This window comes from Globicephala melas, chromosome 4 (assembly GCF_963455315.2).
Source record: "Globicephala melas chromosome 4, mGloMel1.2, whole genome shotgun sequence".
Lineage (NCBI taxonomy): Eukaryota > Metazoa > Chordata > Mammalia > Artiodactyla > Delphinidae > Globicephala > Globicephala melas.
The window spans coordinates 85,099,055-85,117,492 of NC_083317.1; the positions used below are offsets into that span (position 1 = coordinate 85,099,055).

The window sequence follows — 18,438 nt, forward strand, 5'->3', positions numbered from 1 at the left end:
TTTACCAGTAGGAGGAGGATAAGAAAAGGATGCAAATGATGAGCATTAAAAAACTCGAATATTGAGAGCTGGAAAGGATCTAAAGGTCTGTATTTACATTTTTCCTTTAACAAGTGTTTATTCTCTGTTATGTGCCAGGAATTGTGCTTGGGCAGTAGATATAAAGATGAATAGGCAATCATCTTTGTCCTAGAAGAAGCTCACAGTCTAGAGAGGAAAAAGCCAAGTAAGTAAGCAATTACTTAAATACGTATTTTGAGAAATAATGCTTTGTGGCTTTGCTTGAAATTAAAATGATTTATTTAGTTCAGAGATAAGAAATCTCAGGCAGGTAAGTATGCTGTTAAAATATGAAGTAAACAGGCATTTTCCCTCCTGACTACAGAAAATAATTATGACTAGTGCTCAACTTTTTTTTTAAATAGTAAAAGTACAATCTTCTTTTTTTTTAAAAAATTTTTATTGGAGTCTAGTTGATTTACAATGTTGTGTTAGTTTCAGGTGTACAGCAAAGTGAATCAGTTATACATATACATATATCCACTCTTTTAGATTCTTTTCCCATATAGGCCATTATAGAGTAGAGTTCCCTGTGCTATACAGTAGGTCCTTATTAGTTTAGCCCTCACTTTTAAATACTTACAATCGTATGTTCTTTTCAGGCCCTATATGCTTTTTCTTCAATTTTGAGACCAGTGATCTCATCATTTTGCCTAAATGAACTGAAGTTTTCTAAGTAATATAGCCATTATAAATTATTCAAATACTTAAGTGTTATAATATATTCTTTTTTCCTGGTTTTATCTGGTGGGTGATATTTTATAGTAATTTATAGAAAACTAGATTAGCAAAGGCTCTCAACAATAAAACTGTTTGTAACGATAATTTTTTTTCTTTTTCTGTGTTGCTGCTATGCCTGGCACAAACTTTACATTTAGATTATGTTCCCATCATTTGTTTATAATTTTCTCTCCTTTTTTTTTTTTTCTGTCTCTCCTTTAAAGAAGGGTTCACATCTTTATCCTACTTGATATCCCCAGTGCCTACCATAGTGATTGGCACATAGGATGGGTTTAGGAAGGAAGGAATGAAGGCAGGAAAATGTTCAATCTTTTCTTCACACTGAAGTAATAAACAGATTATTTAGCCACCTGTGTCACTCCATCTGTGAAGCCACAAGTTGTTCTTTTATTTATATACTGTATAACACTTCATAGCGTAGCTTTTAAGATGAGCTGGCCGCTCAATACAGTCAACTTCTGATAGCCAGAAGTACCATATTTATTGTTTGTCTGCACTGGTTATCTGCAAAAATACAATTAAGGTAATTCCATTCAAGTAGGTTTGGATAGTAGTGTCACTAAAGAGGAAGTGACCACATAGAGTCTTTCAGTTAAAGGCCCAGGGTTCTTATTCTCCTTTTTCTTTAAAGAAAGACTGGCTTGTACCAAAGTCATACTTACTTTAGGTTAGAAATCATACAACAGTTATGGTTCATGTTGTGATCAATCATGCCTTATGTTGGACTTTGTCTCCTGTATGTAATTTATATAATTTATAATCTTTTAAAAATTTAAAATAAACAACCGTTACAGAATATAGGCATGCATGCATTAAAAAAAAACTATTTAAAAAACACAAGAAGCAAATGGTTTCTGAATCTTCATTAAAGGAAAGAAAACCTTTTTTTTTTCTTTCTGATGATTTGTTTTCATTTTTTGATTAATTCAAGAATTAATTATTATTTATTGACTACCAGTACTGTAAAGGGGTTACATAGGTGCTGTGAGGGAAACAAAAATGATTAAGAAATAGTTCCGACCCTCAGGGAACTTTTAATCTGGTGAACAAAATGACAGTACACATGTAATGTAAAGAAGATGATTAATGTCTCAAGGGAGGCACGTTAGGAAGTAGAATTTGAGCTGGATCCTAAAGGATTTAAACCAGCAGAGATGTGAGGAAGACTTTATAAGCAGAGAAAACAGCATATGCTAAAGCTCTGTGATAGGAGTATGGTGGAAGTACTGGGATGAAGGCTTGTGTAGGTTTAAGGTCATAGAGTATAGACATTTGGGTATAAACCATGAAGTAGAGACTAAAATTCAGGGAATACTGGGCAGTTATTTTTTAATTTAGAACATAGAAATGTTGTGCTTTTTAGGAAGATTAGGTTGTCAGTCTGTTGGAAGGCTAGGTATGAGGGGAGGAAAAACTAGAGATGGGGAGCTGAATTAGGAGGGTATTGTGAGATTCCAGGATAAGAGTTTCATATTTGATTTTGGCTGTTGTGACCAAAAGGAGGAAATGAATATTGGATGAATATTGTGGCTATAGGGACTGCTAAAATTTGTCAAAGTAGAAGGGATGGATAGCAATAAAAAAGAATCAAGTGTGACACCAAATTTTGGGCTGGGATGACAAGGAGAATGATGGTATTAGGAGTAGAAAGAGGAGAGTCAAGTGGAGGAACTGGGTTAGTGGAAAAGATGTGAATTTGGTTTGGATCCTGTTGTATTTGAATAGTTGTTAGTTTGTTCAGGGTGAATATAGCTATTGGAGAGTGATGAAAACGGAGGAACTTGGGAGAGAGGTCAGAACTAGCGACAGATATCTTGGAATCATTTGCATTGTAATTATAGTTGAATCTCCATGGGGAACACAGTCTCCAAAAGAGAGAGAAGGTTGTGAGAGAAGAGAACTGTGGACAGAACCTGAACACTTAAATGGAAGAAGATAAGCCCATAAAGGGAGACAGAGGTAGAGCTGTCAAAAAGATTAAAGGAGTGTCAGAATTGTGAAGGGTTGTAGGGACCAAGAAAGGAAAGAGTTTAAAAAAATGAGGTGACGTCAGTAGCAACCAGAAATGTTCACTTTTTAAAACAAGTTCTCATTTTAAAAACACTGTCTGTGTTTTATCTGCATGTTTTTGGTGTTAAATGTGTCACAAATATGTTCTGTGTTTGGAAGGATATACACCAAACTGTTAGTAATTGTTAATCTGGAGGAGTTGGAGGTGGATTTTCTCTATTACCTGCATATCAGTCAGGATCTCAGGAGGAAACAGATGGCACTTTCAAATTAGGATAATCAAAAATGGTTAGTAAAGAGACTACTTACAAACATGTGGATGAGGTGTTGGGATACCACAAAGATTAGTGTAGTATCCCGGGGTTGTTAACACCTTAAGGCCCAGAAGGATGAAGAGAAGGAGCAATTTCTGGAAATAAGAGACAAAGAGTGGTGGAGGGAAAACCACCTTGGGAGGAGCTGTGACTTTGGTCAAGAAGGAAACAAGCCTGAAGGGACCTCCAGAAAGGAGACGAGGAGAATCAATACTCTTGTCCCTGCCTTGGATTTCCTGTTGCAGTTTGGCCTAATCCAGTCAGGGAGCTAGATGTCTAGGCAACATGCCTATACAGGGCAGCCTCCTGAGGCAGAGCAGGGTGGGAAAGCGTCTGGATGGGCAAGTGGAAGATATTTGGCACAAACTGTGTTCTGTGAATTTAAAAACATTATTGTGTATTACTTCTCTGGTTTTTTAAAGGTGTGTGTCATAATTTTCTGCATAACATATGCATTCACATAATACAAAATTGATAAAGTATGTCAGTGTATAAATAATGATTAAAGAAAAAGAATCTATAACCTCTCCACCAAAAACGGCCCCTAGCTTAGATGGTTTTCCAGTGGGATTTTACAAAACTTTCAAGGGAAAAATAATATTTGTTTTATATAAATTGCTCCAGAAAATGGAAAAAAAAAAAAGAACAAGAAAGTAGCTGCTCAGTTGGCCAGCTCATTTTGTATGAAACTTTATAATCTTGATTATCAAATCAAGATAAGGATGATGAAGATATAAGACAGATAAGGAAGATACAAGACAAGAAAAGCATAAACCTATTTCATTATGGATGTGAGTGCAATAATTCTAAATAAAATATTAGCTAACCAAATCCAATAGTTTATTTTAAAAATTACTTTTTTTTTTTGGCTGTGCCACACAGCTTGCGGGATCTTAGTTCCCGACCAGGGATTGAACTCGGGTCCTGCCAGTGGAAACACCGACTCCTAACCACTGGACTGCCAGGGAATTCCCTAAAAAGTACATATTGATCGAGTAGTATTTATCCCAAGAATGAAAGGATAATTCAACGTCAGAAAAAAATGTATCAATGTATTTCACTTTAGTATTAGATCAAAGAAGAAATATCATATGATGATTTCATGAGACACAGAAAAAACATCTTCTCTATGATAAGAGTTTCAGAATAAAGTATTAATACTTATTTATGAAAAATTTACAGAATATTAGGAGTATCAAAGGACTTCCCAATTTACAAAAAACTTGAATAAATTAGAAGCATTTCCATTGAAATGAAGAACAAGACGTTTACAATTTTCACTACCATTTAAACAATATTAGAGGTCCCACCTATCTTTTCAGGCAGGATAAAGGCATGTTAGGATTGGAAGAAATAAAAATCATTATTTGCAGGTGATATTATTATCTGTATAGAAAATCCAATTGAATGAACATACTATGAGTACTAACAAAAGTTTAACAAGATTAATAGAAGTTGTATATTTGTATATCAACTCAAAAAAGCACTCCTTTTAGACAAACTATTCTTATAATAAAAATAAGGTATTATTTTAAGAAACATAAATTCTCCTTTTTTTGTGTCCTTTAGTAGAAAAATAGAAAGGGACATAAATAAGATTTGAATAAATGGGGAGAGATACTGTGTGCATGGGGGTATGATTTAACCTAATAAAGTTATCAATTCTCTTCAAGTACACATGCAAAGTAAATGAAATTCCAATCAAAATTCTAACTGGAATTTTGAGAAACACAACAAATTCTAAAATTTATATGGATGGCTTATGGCCCCCAAATTTCTAAATATGTGCATAGGAAAAGATGAGCCAAAAAGATAGCAGTCACCCTCAATCATCAGATAAGACATGCTATAAATGGTGATGGTGATGATGATGCTGTTGTTCCAGCAATATGTAAATAAACCAAAACAACAGAATTGAGAGTTTAAAAATAGATCTAGGTATATATAAAGACCTATGATAATGCTTGTATCACAAAGCAATTGAAAAAAGGCAAATAATTTAGTAGATGATGTGAGGATCATTATATGGAGAAAAATATAGACTGCTAACTTACGTAAAAGTTGGCTCCAGGGCTTCCCTGGTGGCGCAGTGGTTGAGAGTCCGCCTGCTGATGCAGGGGACACGGGTTCGTGCCCCGGTCCGGGAAGATCCCACATGCCGCGGAGCAGCTAGGCCCGTGAGCCGTGGCCGCTGAGCCTGTGCGTCTGGAGCCTGTGCTCCGCAACGGGAGAGGCCACAACAGTGAGAGGCCCGCGTACAGCAAAAAAAAAAAAAAAAGTTGGCTCCAGATAGACTAAGGACCTAATAATATGAGAGATAAAGATAACGATATAGGACTTCCCTGGTGGCACAGTGGTTAAGAATCCGCCTGCCAGTGCAGGGGACACGGGTTCGATCCCTGGTCTGGGAAGACCCCACATGCTGTGGAGCACCTAAGCCCGTGCGCCACAACTACTGAGCCTGTGCTCTAGAGCCCATGAGCCATAACTACTGAGCTCGCGTGCCACAACTACTGAAGCCCGCACGCCTAGAGCCCATGCTTCACAATGAGAGAAGCCACCACAATGGTAAGCCCGCGCACCACAACAAAGAGTAGCCCCAGCTTGCTGCAACTAGAGAAAGCCCGCGCGCAGCAACAAAGACCTAACGCAGCCCAAAATTTTAAAAAATATATAATAGGGCTTCCCTGGTGGTGCAGTGGTTGAGAGTCCGCCTGCTGATGCAGGGGACACGAGTTCGTGCCTCGGTCCGGGAAGATCCCACATGCCGCGGAGCAGCTGGGCCCGTGAGCCATGGCCGCTGAGCCTGCGTGTCCGGAGCCTGTGCTCCACAACGGGAGAGGCCACAACAGTGAGAGGCCCGTGTACCGCAAAAAAAAAAAAAAAAAAAAAAAAAAAAATATATATATATATATATAATAAAAAAAGATAAAGATATAAAGATAGTAGAGGATAATAGAAGAAAATATGAAATAAGATCTTTGTGACCAAAGGGGAGGAAATTTAAATTTAATTTTATTTATTTATTTTGATTGAAGTATAGTTGATTTACAGTGTTTGTTAGTTTCAGGTATACAGCACAGTGATTCAGTTGTATATATATATACACACACATATATACATATACACATATATATGTGTATATATATTCTTTTTCAGATTCTTTTTCCTTATAAGTTATTACAAAATATTGAGTAGAGTTCCCTGTGCTATACAGTAGGTCCTTGTTGCTTATCTGTTTTATATATAATAGTGTGTATATGTTAATCCCAACCTCCTAATTTATCCCTCTCCCACCCCAGAAAAGGGTTTTTAAACAAAATCTCAAAAGCACCAACTGTAAGTCAAAAAAGAGTGGCTGGATTTGGGTACACCACAGGTTAAGGATTTTGTTCAATGTAGTGTTCCGCAGATGAAGTTAACAAACAGATGTTAGATTGGGAAAGGATATTTGCCATGTTTAAAAGCAGCAAAGGCTAATATCCCCCAAATGCAAGAACCCTTTAAACCAACATGAAAAATATGGAGACCCCAAGAGAAAAATTCATAAGAGGTTAAACAGATAATTCAGAGAAGATGTCTGAATAAATAGCAAATATATGAAGAGTTGCTAAAGTTCATTATAAAGAAGTGAAATGCAAATTAAAGCAACAATAAAATATCATTTTACAAGTATTTGCATGGCAGCAGTTAGAAAGGTGGATAATACCAAGTATTGGAGAGGATATGGAATAGTGGAGATTTTTGCACTGCTGATGGGGATATAAATTGTACAGTCACATGCATAGCAATCTTACTCATGGATCTGTTTTTCCAGAGAACTAGCAAAAGTTTTAGTGAGAACATGTTCATGGATGTTATAATATCACTAATGGAGGTAGAGAGTTAGGTGCATCCGATAAGTAATTTTAATCAATAAGTAAAATATAGTGGATGCATACTATGAAGTACTATGCAACAGTAAGAAGCAGTGAACTCATTGATCATGGAAAAATCTTAAAAACATAATCATGAAAGATAAAATAGGAAACATAATGAGAGCTATAGCACAAATGCTATTTATTTAAATAGAACACACATAATTCTTTATAAAACAACTATACCTATTTTGTAATACTATACACATTTAAATATACATTCTCATCTCTTTAAAATGGGTTAATACTCAGAGGAGGGAAATGAGTGTGAAACTTGAAGAAAGAGTGAAGTAAGGAGCAAAGTGAAGAAAAAGTAAAGCAAAGGAAAGGGATCATACATGGACCAATGATGACAACATGCAGACAAACTAAGGCCACAATTAGATCAAACTGCTGTCTGTGCATCTGAAGTTCAAAATCTAACAACAAACCAAACATTTAGGTGGTTTTCAGTCATTTGCTACAGTGGCTGTCTTTGTCATACATTATTTTATAATAAAAAAAGAAACATTTTTCTTGTACTGTGCATTTCTGAGGTGTCTTCTCTACTCCTATTCTTTCCTGAGAGAGACTCATAGTATTCCAGGCAGAAGTAAAATTACAGGTATGTGCCTAGCAAACATCAGGGTATTCGCATGAAGGGTATTCGCATGACTTCCTTGACTGATCTGAGGTTTCAGTGATCTGAGAGACAAACTCTTTTTCAGCAGCTTTCAAACATTTTGGTCTTGGGATCCCTTTATATTCTTAAATTATTGAGGATCCCAAAGAGCCCTTGTTATTTACCATATTAGAAATAAAAATGTTAAATATTTAATAATTTAAAAATAACTATCATAAAACCATAAAATGTTAACATAACATTTTTTAAGTGAAAAATAATTATATTTTGCAACACAAACATTTAGTGAGAAGAGTGGCATCATCATGTGTACAAATCTCTTTAATGTCTGACTTAATAGAAGACAGCTGGATTCTCATATTTGTTCTGCATTCATCTCTTGTAAAATGTTGTTTTGATTGAAGTATATCTAGAAAATCCAGCTTCATAGACATGTAGTTAGAAAACTGAGAGGTATTTTAACAGCCTTTTCAGTTAATCGTGGATATTTGTCTTTGATATTGCACCAAAGCTCGACAAGTGATAGTTTCTTGAAGGTGACTTTCAGTGTGAAATCTGAAACTATTATCAATGAACTTTTTGTAGTTTGTTATATTAAAATTTATTGGCATGTCTTGTACTTTGATGAATCTTTTATCCATGCATGATTTTGTAATTTCATGCATTGGTCAGTTGGAAAGTGTTGGTTTACTGAGTTATGCATGTCATATACAATATTAAAAAAAATCACATTTGTTAATTATAACACTGATCTCATCAGAAAAGTACTTAAGTATTGGGAAGCTGCGATGCTCACAGCAGTGGATACAGGTTTTCCAAAATTGTAGTTTTCATTGAAAGTTATCATTGGCAACTGTCATTTTTTTCCCTTGAGGTTATAGACTCGCTTTACTTTTGGGAAAATACCAAACACCCAAGTCTGAATAAACCATAGTTTGTCTGCAGTTTTTTCTTTCAGATAAAAATGGTGTTCCATGAAAAAAGGCGCTAGTAGTTCAGCTTGCAACTCAGGTGCAACTCATAGTATCATGAGATAATCAGCGGTCCTTTGTTCAGAATGCAGCACAAGTGCTGTATGCATACTTCCCATTTTATAACACAGAGTATTAAAAAGGGCTTGTACTGAAGGGTTGAGATTTAATAAAATTAATAATTTCTACTGACTCATTGAGCACATTCTTAAATGAATCTAGGCTTCCTCCCTGCATGGTGATGAATGACAGTGATAGAGCGGTTTTGTGCCACTATTTTTTTTTAATGTATCATTGTGATGTGGGTTATTTTATTTTATTTATTAAACTATAGTTGATTTACAATATTGTGTTAGTTTCAGGTGTACAGTTTCAGATTCTTTTCCATTATAGGTTAGTACAAGATATTGAATATAGTTCTGTGCGCTATACGGTAAATCCTTGTTTATTTTATATGTAGTTATCCCTCCCCCTCCTCTTTCCCCTTTGATAATAAGTTTATTTTCTATGTCTGTCTGTTTTTGTTTTGTAAGTAAGTTGATTTGTATTATTTTTTTAGATTCCATGTATAGGTGATACCATATGGTATTTGTCTTTCTCTTTCTGGCTTACCTCACTTAGTATGATAATCTCTAGGTCCATCCATGTTGCTGCAAATGGCAATATTTCGTTCTTTTTTATGGCTGAGTAATAGTCCATTGTACGTATATACCACATCTTTTTTTTTTAATTAAAAATTTTTGCTTTGTTTAGAATGACATTAAATGACAAAACAAACACCACGGCAAATTGACAAAAAGAACGTGGAAGAAAAGAAAAAGCTTTACACTACCAAATGTAAAATAGATAGCTAGTGGGAAGCAGCCACATAGCACAGGGAGATCAGCTCGGTGCTTTGTGACCACCTAGAGGGGTGGGATAGGGAGGGTGGGAGGGAGGGAGATGCAAGAGGGAAGAGATATGGGGTATATGTATATGTATAACTGATTCACTTTGTTATAAAGCAGAAACTAACACATGATTGTAAAGCAATTATACTCCAATAAGGATGTTAAAAAAAAAAAAAGAAAAAGCGTTATGTTTCTGAACTGCTAACAGCACTTTTTTCTAGCTTTTGAACAAAAGCTCCACATTTCAGTTAGCAATGAGCTCCACAAATTATGTAACTAGCACTGGTAAACAGCTATTCAAAACATTAAGATAAACAAAATCAAAGTAAGAGAAAAAATCATACGGATTCCCAAAGATGATCACTGTTCACTTCCTTGTATAATATATATCCTCTTGGGATTTTTTCTTACATATGTAGTTTCTCTTCTTCTATTTGTCACACTCCTTCTTTTAATAGAATTATATATTGAAAAAATGATATTATTCTCCCCACCTAAAGCGTTCTCCCAATATCTGAATGATTTGTTTCCTTACCTCTTTCAGGTGTTCATCCAAGTATCTCCTTCAGAAAGGCCTTGCCTGACCACCCTGTTTCTCCAGCCCCTGCCACCACCAACAGCCATGGCATTTATTCACCTTTAATAACCATCTGACATACCACCTAACTTTGCTAAATTTTAGTTTATTGTTTGTCATTCTGTTTTAGTCTGTCCAAGCTGCTATAACAGAATACCATGAACTAGGAGGCTTGTAAACAACAGAAATTTATTTCTCACAGTTCTGGAGGTTGGGAAGTTCAGAATCAAGGAGCTGGCAGATTTGAACCACATCTTCTTTATCCATTCATCTGTTGATGGACATTTAGGTTGCTTCCATATCTTGGCTATTGTGAATAGTGCTGCTATGAACGTTGGCTTGCATGTATCTTTTTGAATTAGAGATTTTAGTCTTTTCTGGATGTATGCCCAGGAGTGGGATTGCTGGATCATATAGCAACTCTGTTTTTCATTTTTTAAGGAAACTCCAGACTGTTTTCTGTAGTGGCTGCACCAATTTACATTCCCACCAACAGTGTAGGAGGGTTCCCTTTTCTCCACACCCTCTCCAGCATTTATTATTTGTAGACATTTAAATGATGGCCATTCTGACTGGTGTGAGGTGATACCTCATTGTAGTTTTGATTTGCATTTCTCTCATAATCAGCGTTGTGGAGCATCTTTTCATGTGCCTGTTGACCATCAGTTTGTCTTCTTTGGAGAAATGTCTATTTAGGTCTTCTGCCCATTTTTTGATTGGGTTGTTTGTTTTCGTGATACTGAGTTGCATAAGCTGTTTATTTTGGAAATTAATCCCTTGTTGGTCACATCATTTGCAAATATTTTCTCCTAGTCCATAGGTTGTCCATGTATCTATCTATCACCATATATTTTATTTTGAAAAAAATTTGACTATATTACCCATTAATTTAACGGATTAAAAAAATGCTTTATACTACCTGGCAAGTACTAAATTTCCCTTTATGGTTACAAAGATAGAAAATGGGAAGAAGAATCCATCTGTTTTCTGATGAGGTGAAATTGAAATGATGTACCTAATGGTGTTTTATTTTCAGTAGTCATATTGAATACAGATTGAATGTATTAATACATATTGACTGAATGAGTGAAACAAATGGACAGTGACATTGCATTACTATTACGTAGTTATGATAATGGTACACGTGAGATAAAACTCACTTTTAGCTCCACTGTCTTTCTTCCTTGGGACAGTATCTTCTTTCCTATTCTTCTTTTCTTCCTCTCTCTTGTCATTTTCATTTCATGAGCTTCCACTCATTCTCCACTTCCCAGAGCTGAATAAAAATATGTTTGAAGAAAGACCTATTCCATGTGAATGGACAGATATCTGTATGAGAGCCGGTGGTTCTGAATTATGCCTTTTTTTTTTTTTTTTTTTTTTAGAAACAGTAAAATACTGTCTATATTATACCAAATAAACTGACTAAAAATTGAAAAATTTATTTAAATCTTTGTGTACATGTAGACAGAAGCTGGATTGCTGAGTTCTGGGACAGGTCACAGAGCTTGAGATTTTATAATTGATCCATTGATTCCTGAATTTGCATCCTGTTCCTATGCTGGTCAATCACTTGGTCAGATAGAAAATATCCCATAAGAACTGAGAGTCCAGTAAATCAAAATATATTTACTGGAATGTAATATATATTTAATGTATGTGAATAATAACAGAATAAGAAGCCTCTTACTGTTTTCTCAGTTAAATTCATAAATTACCATACATAATACAAATTATTATTGTAAACTCCTTGTACCTATACTGTAACTGCCATAAGTTTTCTCTTACTATTTTTTTTTCTTTTCCTATGGGCAACAAGTTCAGCATACATTTACATGGTGTCAAATTTCTGACATATAATTGGAAAACAGAACAAAGATGAAATTCAGTTTGATGAAGCTTTTTACAGTTTTACATGTCTTTATGGGCATATACATATGTTGATACAAAATAGTACATTTACCACTTTTTAAAATGTTTTCATTAATGAAAAATGCATATTTATAATTGACGTAATTGTAGCATTCATTTTTTTTTATTGGGGTATAGTTGTTTTACAATGTTGTGTTTCTACTGTACAGTGAAGTGAATCAGCCATATGTATACATATATCCCCTCTTTTTTGGATTTCCTTCCCATTTAGGTCATCACAGAGCACTAAGTAGAGTTCCCCGTGCTATATAGCACGTTATAGCATTCATTTTTGATATAGCATCTTCATCATTAAATTATTCCTTATTTTTCCAAGTAATAATTATTATCTTACAGACTCAACTTTAATAACTAAATTAAGGTCAACATTCTCTTGAATTTATTCTACGTGATGAGATCAAACTATCATTTTTATTTTAAATTAAGATTTATTTTTGAAAAAGGATGTAAATCTTTATGTTTAGAAGAAAAATCAGAAATCATTCAAATGGGGATGGAATCAATTTTTAAATCTTTTTTGGTGTTGCATAGAAATTTCTGGGAATGTCATCATTTCAAACTTGGAGGCGTCACTGCTCTATTTTCCCATACGGTTGGAATGAATTCCCTTGCAGCGACTGCCTCCCATTCACACATGGGAGGAGCCAGAATACAGCTATGGAGTAGTCCATCAAAGGTGTTTTTCATTATTAATAGAAAAGTTATATTGTCTACCTGCCTGAGAATGTTTATGGAAACGTGTGATTTCTATCTCCAGAATTCATTTTTGAGAGTACATGCAAATCAAACTATTGAATAGGTAACAGATATTTTGCTCCCCTACAGACACAACTTGTAGTCTTATATACAACTATAGCAGATCTTCAACGTTCTCCAACACAGTTGGAAAACTCCAAGATGGTTTATCCTGAGAAGTGTTGGAAGCTCTTAGAAACTGCTTTTAAAAAATAGGATAGATTCTCTCGTTTCTAAAATGGCTTTATTAAAACCTTACCTAGAAACAGAGGTGGGATTTTTTTTTTTGTCTTAAGAACTTATAATTATTTTTGTCAGCAAAGCCTAATAATAATTAATTTAATCTAAAATTTAAAATAAAGGTAGCCAAATTTTCACAAATATTTTCAAATGCAGTTCCTAAAATAATTGATATGTCTACACTTGGCATTATCTATACCAGTGGTTCCTAAGTAGTGATTCATGATTAAATTTTCACCTATCTGTGGTGAAATAGGAATATTAGGACAATATAGTGAGTTTTTCATCATTAAATTTATCCAGTTTAAATTAGGACTATCCTTTATACTGAGAATATGTTATTCCTACTTTTAAATGTTAAAATGTTCATTCGTTTATTACATAACAGTGACGATAGATAATTGTTTTTAACATCTTTTGGTGGCGATTTTTTGTACATCTCTAGTTTTTAGAAGTTTTATGGTTGTGAAATCCAGAAGTATAGGAACTCTATTTCATACAATATTAAAATGTCTACATAAAGAGTGAAAATTTAGTGCCAAAAAACATTTAATTTACTAAATGTTTAATGTTCTGTCAGGACATTGAGACATATGCTTTAAATTAACAGTTAAATATAGTCTGCTATATATACACAAAACTTAACGAATAAATCTATTCAAATGGGCAACATATAACATGAGGTGAATTGAAAGGGAGTTTAAAAAGTGTGAAAAGTGACCTTGGCCTGGGATGGATGGGCTAAGGAAGAAGCTAACTGAAAGGTCACACTTGCCATGACTCTGAAATTATTTTATGGGCTTGGCTTAAAGAAATGGGATTTTATGTTTAGTCAGCTAAATTTAGGATTAAAGAGAGGAGAATTATCACTTTTGCAACTTTGATGAATTAGGAATGGTATGAGCAGCTGGTGATTAATGAAGGCTCAAAGGTAATTCAACCTGGAGTACAAACTCTTTGCCTGTTTTATTTGCTGCTCTGGTCCTAGTGCCTAGTAGGTGTTCCATAAATATATGGTGAACGAAGAACATGAAAGAAGAAAGAGAAGGTAGCTGCTGGGAAAGTAGCGGTAGAGGACCGTGTAGAACACCAAGAAGATGAATTTTAGGAATAGCGAATAAATTTAGAGTTTTTTGAAGGCCTCTTTTAACCTAGGCAACATAGTTTTATTTATCGTCAGTTGCTCTGCGAACTACAGTATGGATGGTGAAATGATTTTGTATTGCTTATCAGCTACTACTACTAGAATTTACATGATAACTAGAAGATAACAGAATTATGGTTTAAGACGGTCCTAAATCCATTAGTAATTCTAAAATTTTAGTGAACTTTTTCTTAATGCAAAGAATTTCACTTCTAGTTACTTATTTATGGATATAAAATCATTATCAGCTCCTTAAAATCACCAAGAAATAGAGTTGGAAAGTGATTCCAAAGATTATCTATATCATCTTTCCTGAAAAACTAATTTTCAAAGATCTTATTGATATTCTGTACCATATTGAATCAGGCCTTCTTTATTTTTGAAAAAATTTTAATTATATAAGTTTCAGGTGTACAGAGTTATAATTCAGCATCTATATACACTACAGAGGGATCACCAGCACAAGTCTAGTTACCGTCCATCACCATGAAGTTAACTCCCTTCACCGAGTTCATCCACTCCCCTACTCTTCCCCTCTGTTAATGACTAATCTGATCTCTATCTCAGTGAGTTTGTTTTTGTTTTATTTTGTTTGTTCAAAAAAATTTTTTTTTGGCCGCACCACATGGCATGTGGGATCTTGGCTCCCTGACCAGGGATCGAACCCATGTCCCCTGCAGTGGAAGCACAGAGCCCTAACCGGTGGACCACCAGGGAATTCCCTGTTCATTTGTTTTTCTAGATTCCACATATGAATGAAATCACACAGTATTTGTCTTTCTCCATCTGACTTATTTCACTTAGCATAATACCTTCAAGGTCCGTCCATGTTGTCACAAATAATAGGATTTCATTCTTTTTTATGGCTGAGTAGTATTCCATTGTGTATTTATGTAACACATCTTTATCTATTCCATCATCGATGGAGCCTTAGGTAGTTTCTATGTCTTGGCTGTTGTAAATAATGCTTCAGTAAACATAGGGATGCCTGTATCATTTTGAATTAGTGTTTTTGTGTTCTTTGGATAAGTACTCAGAAGTGAAATAACTGAGTCATATGGTAGTTCTATTCTTAATTTTTTGAAGAATCTCCATACTGCTTTCCATAGTGGCTGCACCAACTTCCAGTCCCACCAACACTGTATGGAGGTTCCCTTTTCTTCACATTCTCTCCAATATTTGTTATTTCTTGTCTTTTTGATAATAGCCATTCTAATAGGTGTGAGGTGATATCTCATTGTGGTTTTGACTTTCACTTCTCTAATAATTAGTGATGTTGAGCATCTTTTCATGTGCCTGTTGGCCATCTGTATGTCTTCTTTGGAAAAACTGTCTATTCAGATCCTCTGCCCATTAAAAAAATTTTTTGTTGTTGTTGAGTTATTTGATTTTTTTATATATTTTGAATATTAGCCCTTTATCTGATACCATTTGCAAATTCTTCTCCCATTCAGTAGGTTGACTTCGTTTTGATGATGGTTTCCTTTGCTGTGCAGAAGCTTTTTAGTTTGATGTAGTACCATTTGTTTATTTTTGCTTTTGTTGCGCTTGTTTTTGGACGCAGGTCCACAAAAGCAAGGCTAAGACCCATGTCAATGAAATTACTACCTATTTTTTTTCTAGGAATTTTATGGTTTCACAGCTTACGTTCAAGTTTTTAATCTATTTTGAGTTAATTTTTGTGTATGGTGTAAGATAGTGGTCGAGTTTCATTCTTTTGCTTGTGGCTGTCCAGTTTCCCAACACCATTTATTGAAGAGATTATTCTTTCTCCATTGTATGTTCTTTGCTCCTTTGTCATAAATTAATTGTCCATATATGTGTGGGTTTATTTCTGGGCTCTCAGTTATGTTCCATTGATATGTGTGTTTGTTTTTGTGCCAGTACCATAACTGTTTTGATTACTATAGCTTTGTAGTATAGTTTGAAATGAGGGCGCATGATACCTCTCGCTTTGTTCTTCTTTTTCAAGATTGTTTTGGCCATTTGGGAACTTTTGTGGTTCCACAGAAATTTTAGAATTATTTGTTCTAGTTCTGTGAAATATGCCATTGGAATTTCGATAGAGATTTCATTGATTCTATAGTTTGCTTTGGGTAGTATGGGCATTTTAATAATATTAATTATTTCAATCCATGAACATGGAATATCTTTCCATTTCTTTGTGTTTTCTTCAGTTTCTTTCAGTAGTATATCATAGGTTTCAATGTATACGTCTTTCACCTCCTTGGTTGAATTTATTCCTGGTATTTTATTCTTTTTGATGCAATCGTAAGTGAGATTGTTTTCTTAATTTCTCTTTCTGATAGCTCATTATTAGTGTATAGAAATGCAACAGATTTCTGTATATTAATTTTGTATTCTGCAACTTTACTGAATTCATTTATTAGTTCTAACAGTTTTTTGGTGGGGTCTTTATGGTTCTCTATATACAGTATCATGTCATCTGCAAATAATGACAGTTCTGATTTGGATGCCTTTTATTTCTTTTTTTCTTGCCTAGTTGCTCTCTAGAACTTCCTATACTATGTTCAATAAAAGTGATGAGAGTGGGCATACTTGTCTTGTGCCTGATCTCGGGAAAAAGCTTTTAGCTTTTCACCATTGAGTATGGTGTTAGCTGTGTGTTTGTCATATATGGCCTTTGTTATGTTGAGGCACATTCTCTTTATACCCACTCTGTTGAGAGTTTTAATCATAAATGGCTGTTGATTTTTTTTGAATATAATAGTGTTTATTTATTTTTACTTGTTGACAGTTTGCTTTATTTATTTATTTATGGCTGTATTGGGTCTTCGTTTCTGTGCGAGGGCTTTCTCCAGTTGTGGCAAGCGGGGGCCACTCTTCATCGCGGTGCGCGGGCCTCTCACTATCGCGGCCTCCCTTGTTGCAGAGCACAGGCTCCAGACGTGCAGGCTCAGTAATTGTGGCTCACGGGCCCAGCTGCTCCGCGGCATGTTCGAGCCCAGACCAGGGCTCGAACCTGTGTCCCCGGAATTGGCAGGCAGATTCTCGACCACTGTGCCACCAGGGAAGCCCATGGCTGTTGATTTTTGTCAGAAGCTTTTTCTGCATCTATTGAGATGATCATATGATTTTTATCCTCCATTTTGTTACCATGATATATCATGTTTATTGATTTATGGATGTTGAGCCATCTTTGCATGCCTGGAATAAATCCCACTTGATCACAGTGTATGATCCTTTTAATGTATTGTTGAATTCAGTTTGCTAATGTGTGTTTTTTTTTAAATTAATTAATTAATTTATGGCTGCGTTGGGTCTTCGTTGCTGTGTGCAGGTTCTCATTGCGGTGGCTTCTGTTGTTGCTGAGCACGGGCTCTAGGCACGCGGGCTTCAGTAGCTGCAGCTCAAAGGCTCTAGGGCACAGGCTCAGTAGTTGTGGCGCATGGGCTTAGTTGCTCCGTGGCATGTGGACCAGGGCTCGAACCCATGTCTCCTGCATTGGCAGACAGATTCTTAACCACTGCGCTACCAGGGAAGCCTGCTAATGTGTGTTGTTGAGGATTTTTGCCATCTGTGTTCATCAAGGATATTGGGCATCAGGCCTACTTTTAAATTGCTTATACTTATTAAAAACAAACTGGTATTATATATATGCATATGTTAATCCCAATCTCCAAATTTATCCCCCCCCCCACCTTTTTGTCTTTGGTAACCGTAAGTTTGTTTTCTACATCTGTGACTCTATTTCTGTTTTATAAATAAGTTCATTTGTACCATTTTTTTAGATTCCACATATAAGTGATATCATATGATATTTGTTTTTCTTTGTCTGATTTAACTTAGTATGATAATCTCTAGGTCTACTACTATATATGAAATCGATAACCAACAAGGATCGGCTGTATAGCACAGGGAGCTCTACTGAATATTCTGTAATAACCTATATGGGAAAAGAATCTAAAAAAGAATGTATATATATACATATATAACTGATAAATTTTGCTATATACCTGAAACTAACACAATATTATAAATCAATTATATTACAGTAAGAAAAAGTAAAAACAAAACAAAACAAAAACCAAACTGCTTATAATTGTTTCTTATAAGTTATTTTGCCAAACAGTCAAAATTTAGTAAGGAATAAGTATGAATGAGATTCATAAGAATTTATTTTTTTGGTCAAATTAGCTTTTTGAAATATAATATAAGATATAGGTTTAATATAAGATTTATATTTAATTAATTAAATATAAGATTTATATTTATAATATAAGATTTAGGTTTCATTTCTCTTCACTTTACAGGACTTAATTTC

The 18,438-nt window shown here is 34.8% G+C and overlaps 1 protein-coding gene and 1 long non-coding RNA gene across 7 annotated transcripts in view; one reads left to right on the top strand and one right to left on the bottom strand.

Moving 5' to 3' along the window:
• SOX2 (SRY-box transcription factor 2) overlaps nt 1–18,438 on the bottom strand; it is a 727,395-nt gene that overhangs the window by 56,633 nt on the left and 652,324 nt on the right. The window lies entirely within an intron of this gene.
• Nucleotides 1–18,438, top strand: part of LOC115856478 (uncharacterized) — a 218,421-nt gene that overhangs the window by 9,039 nt on the left and 190,944 nt on the right. The window lies entirely within an intron of this gene.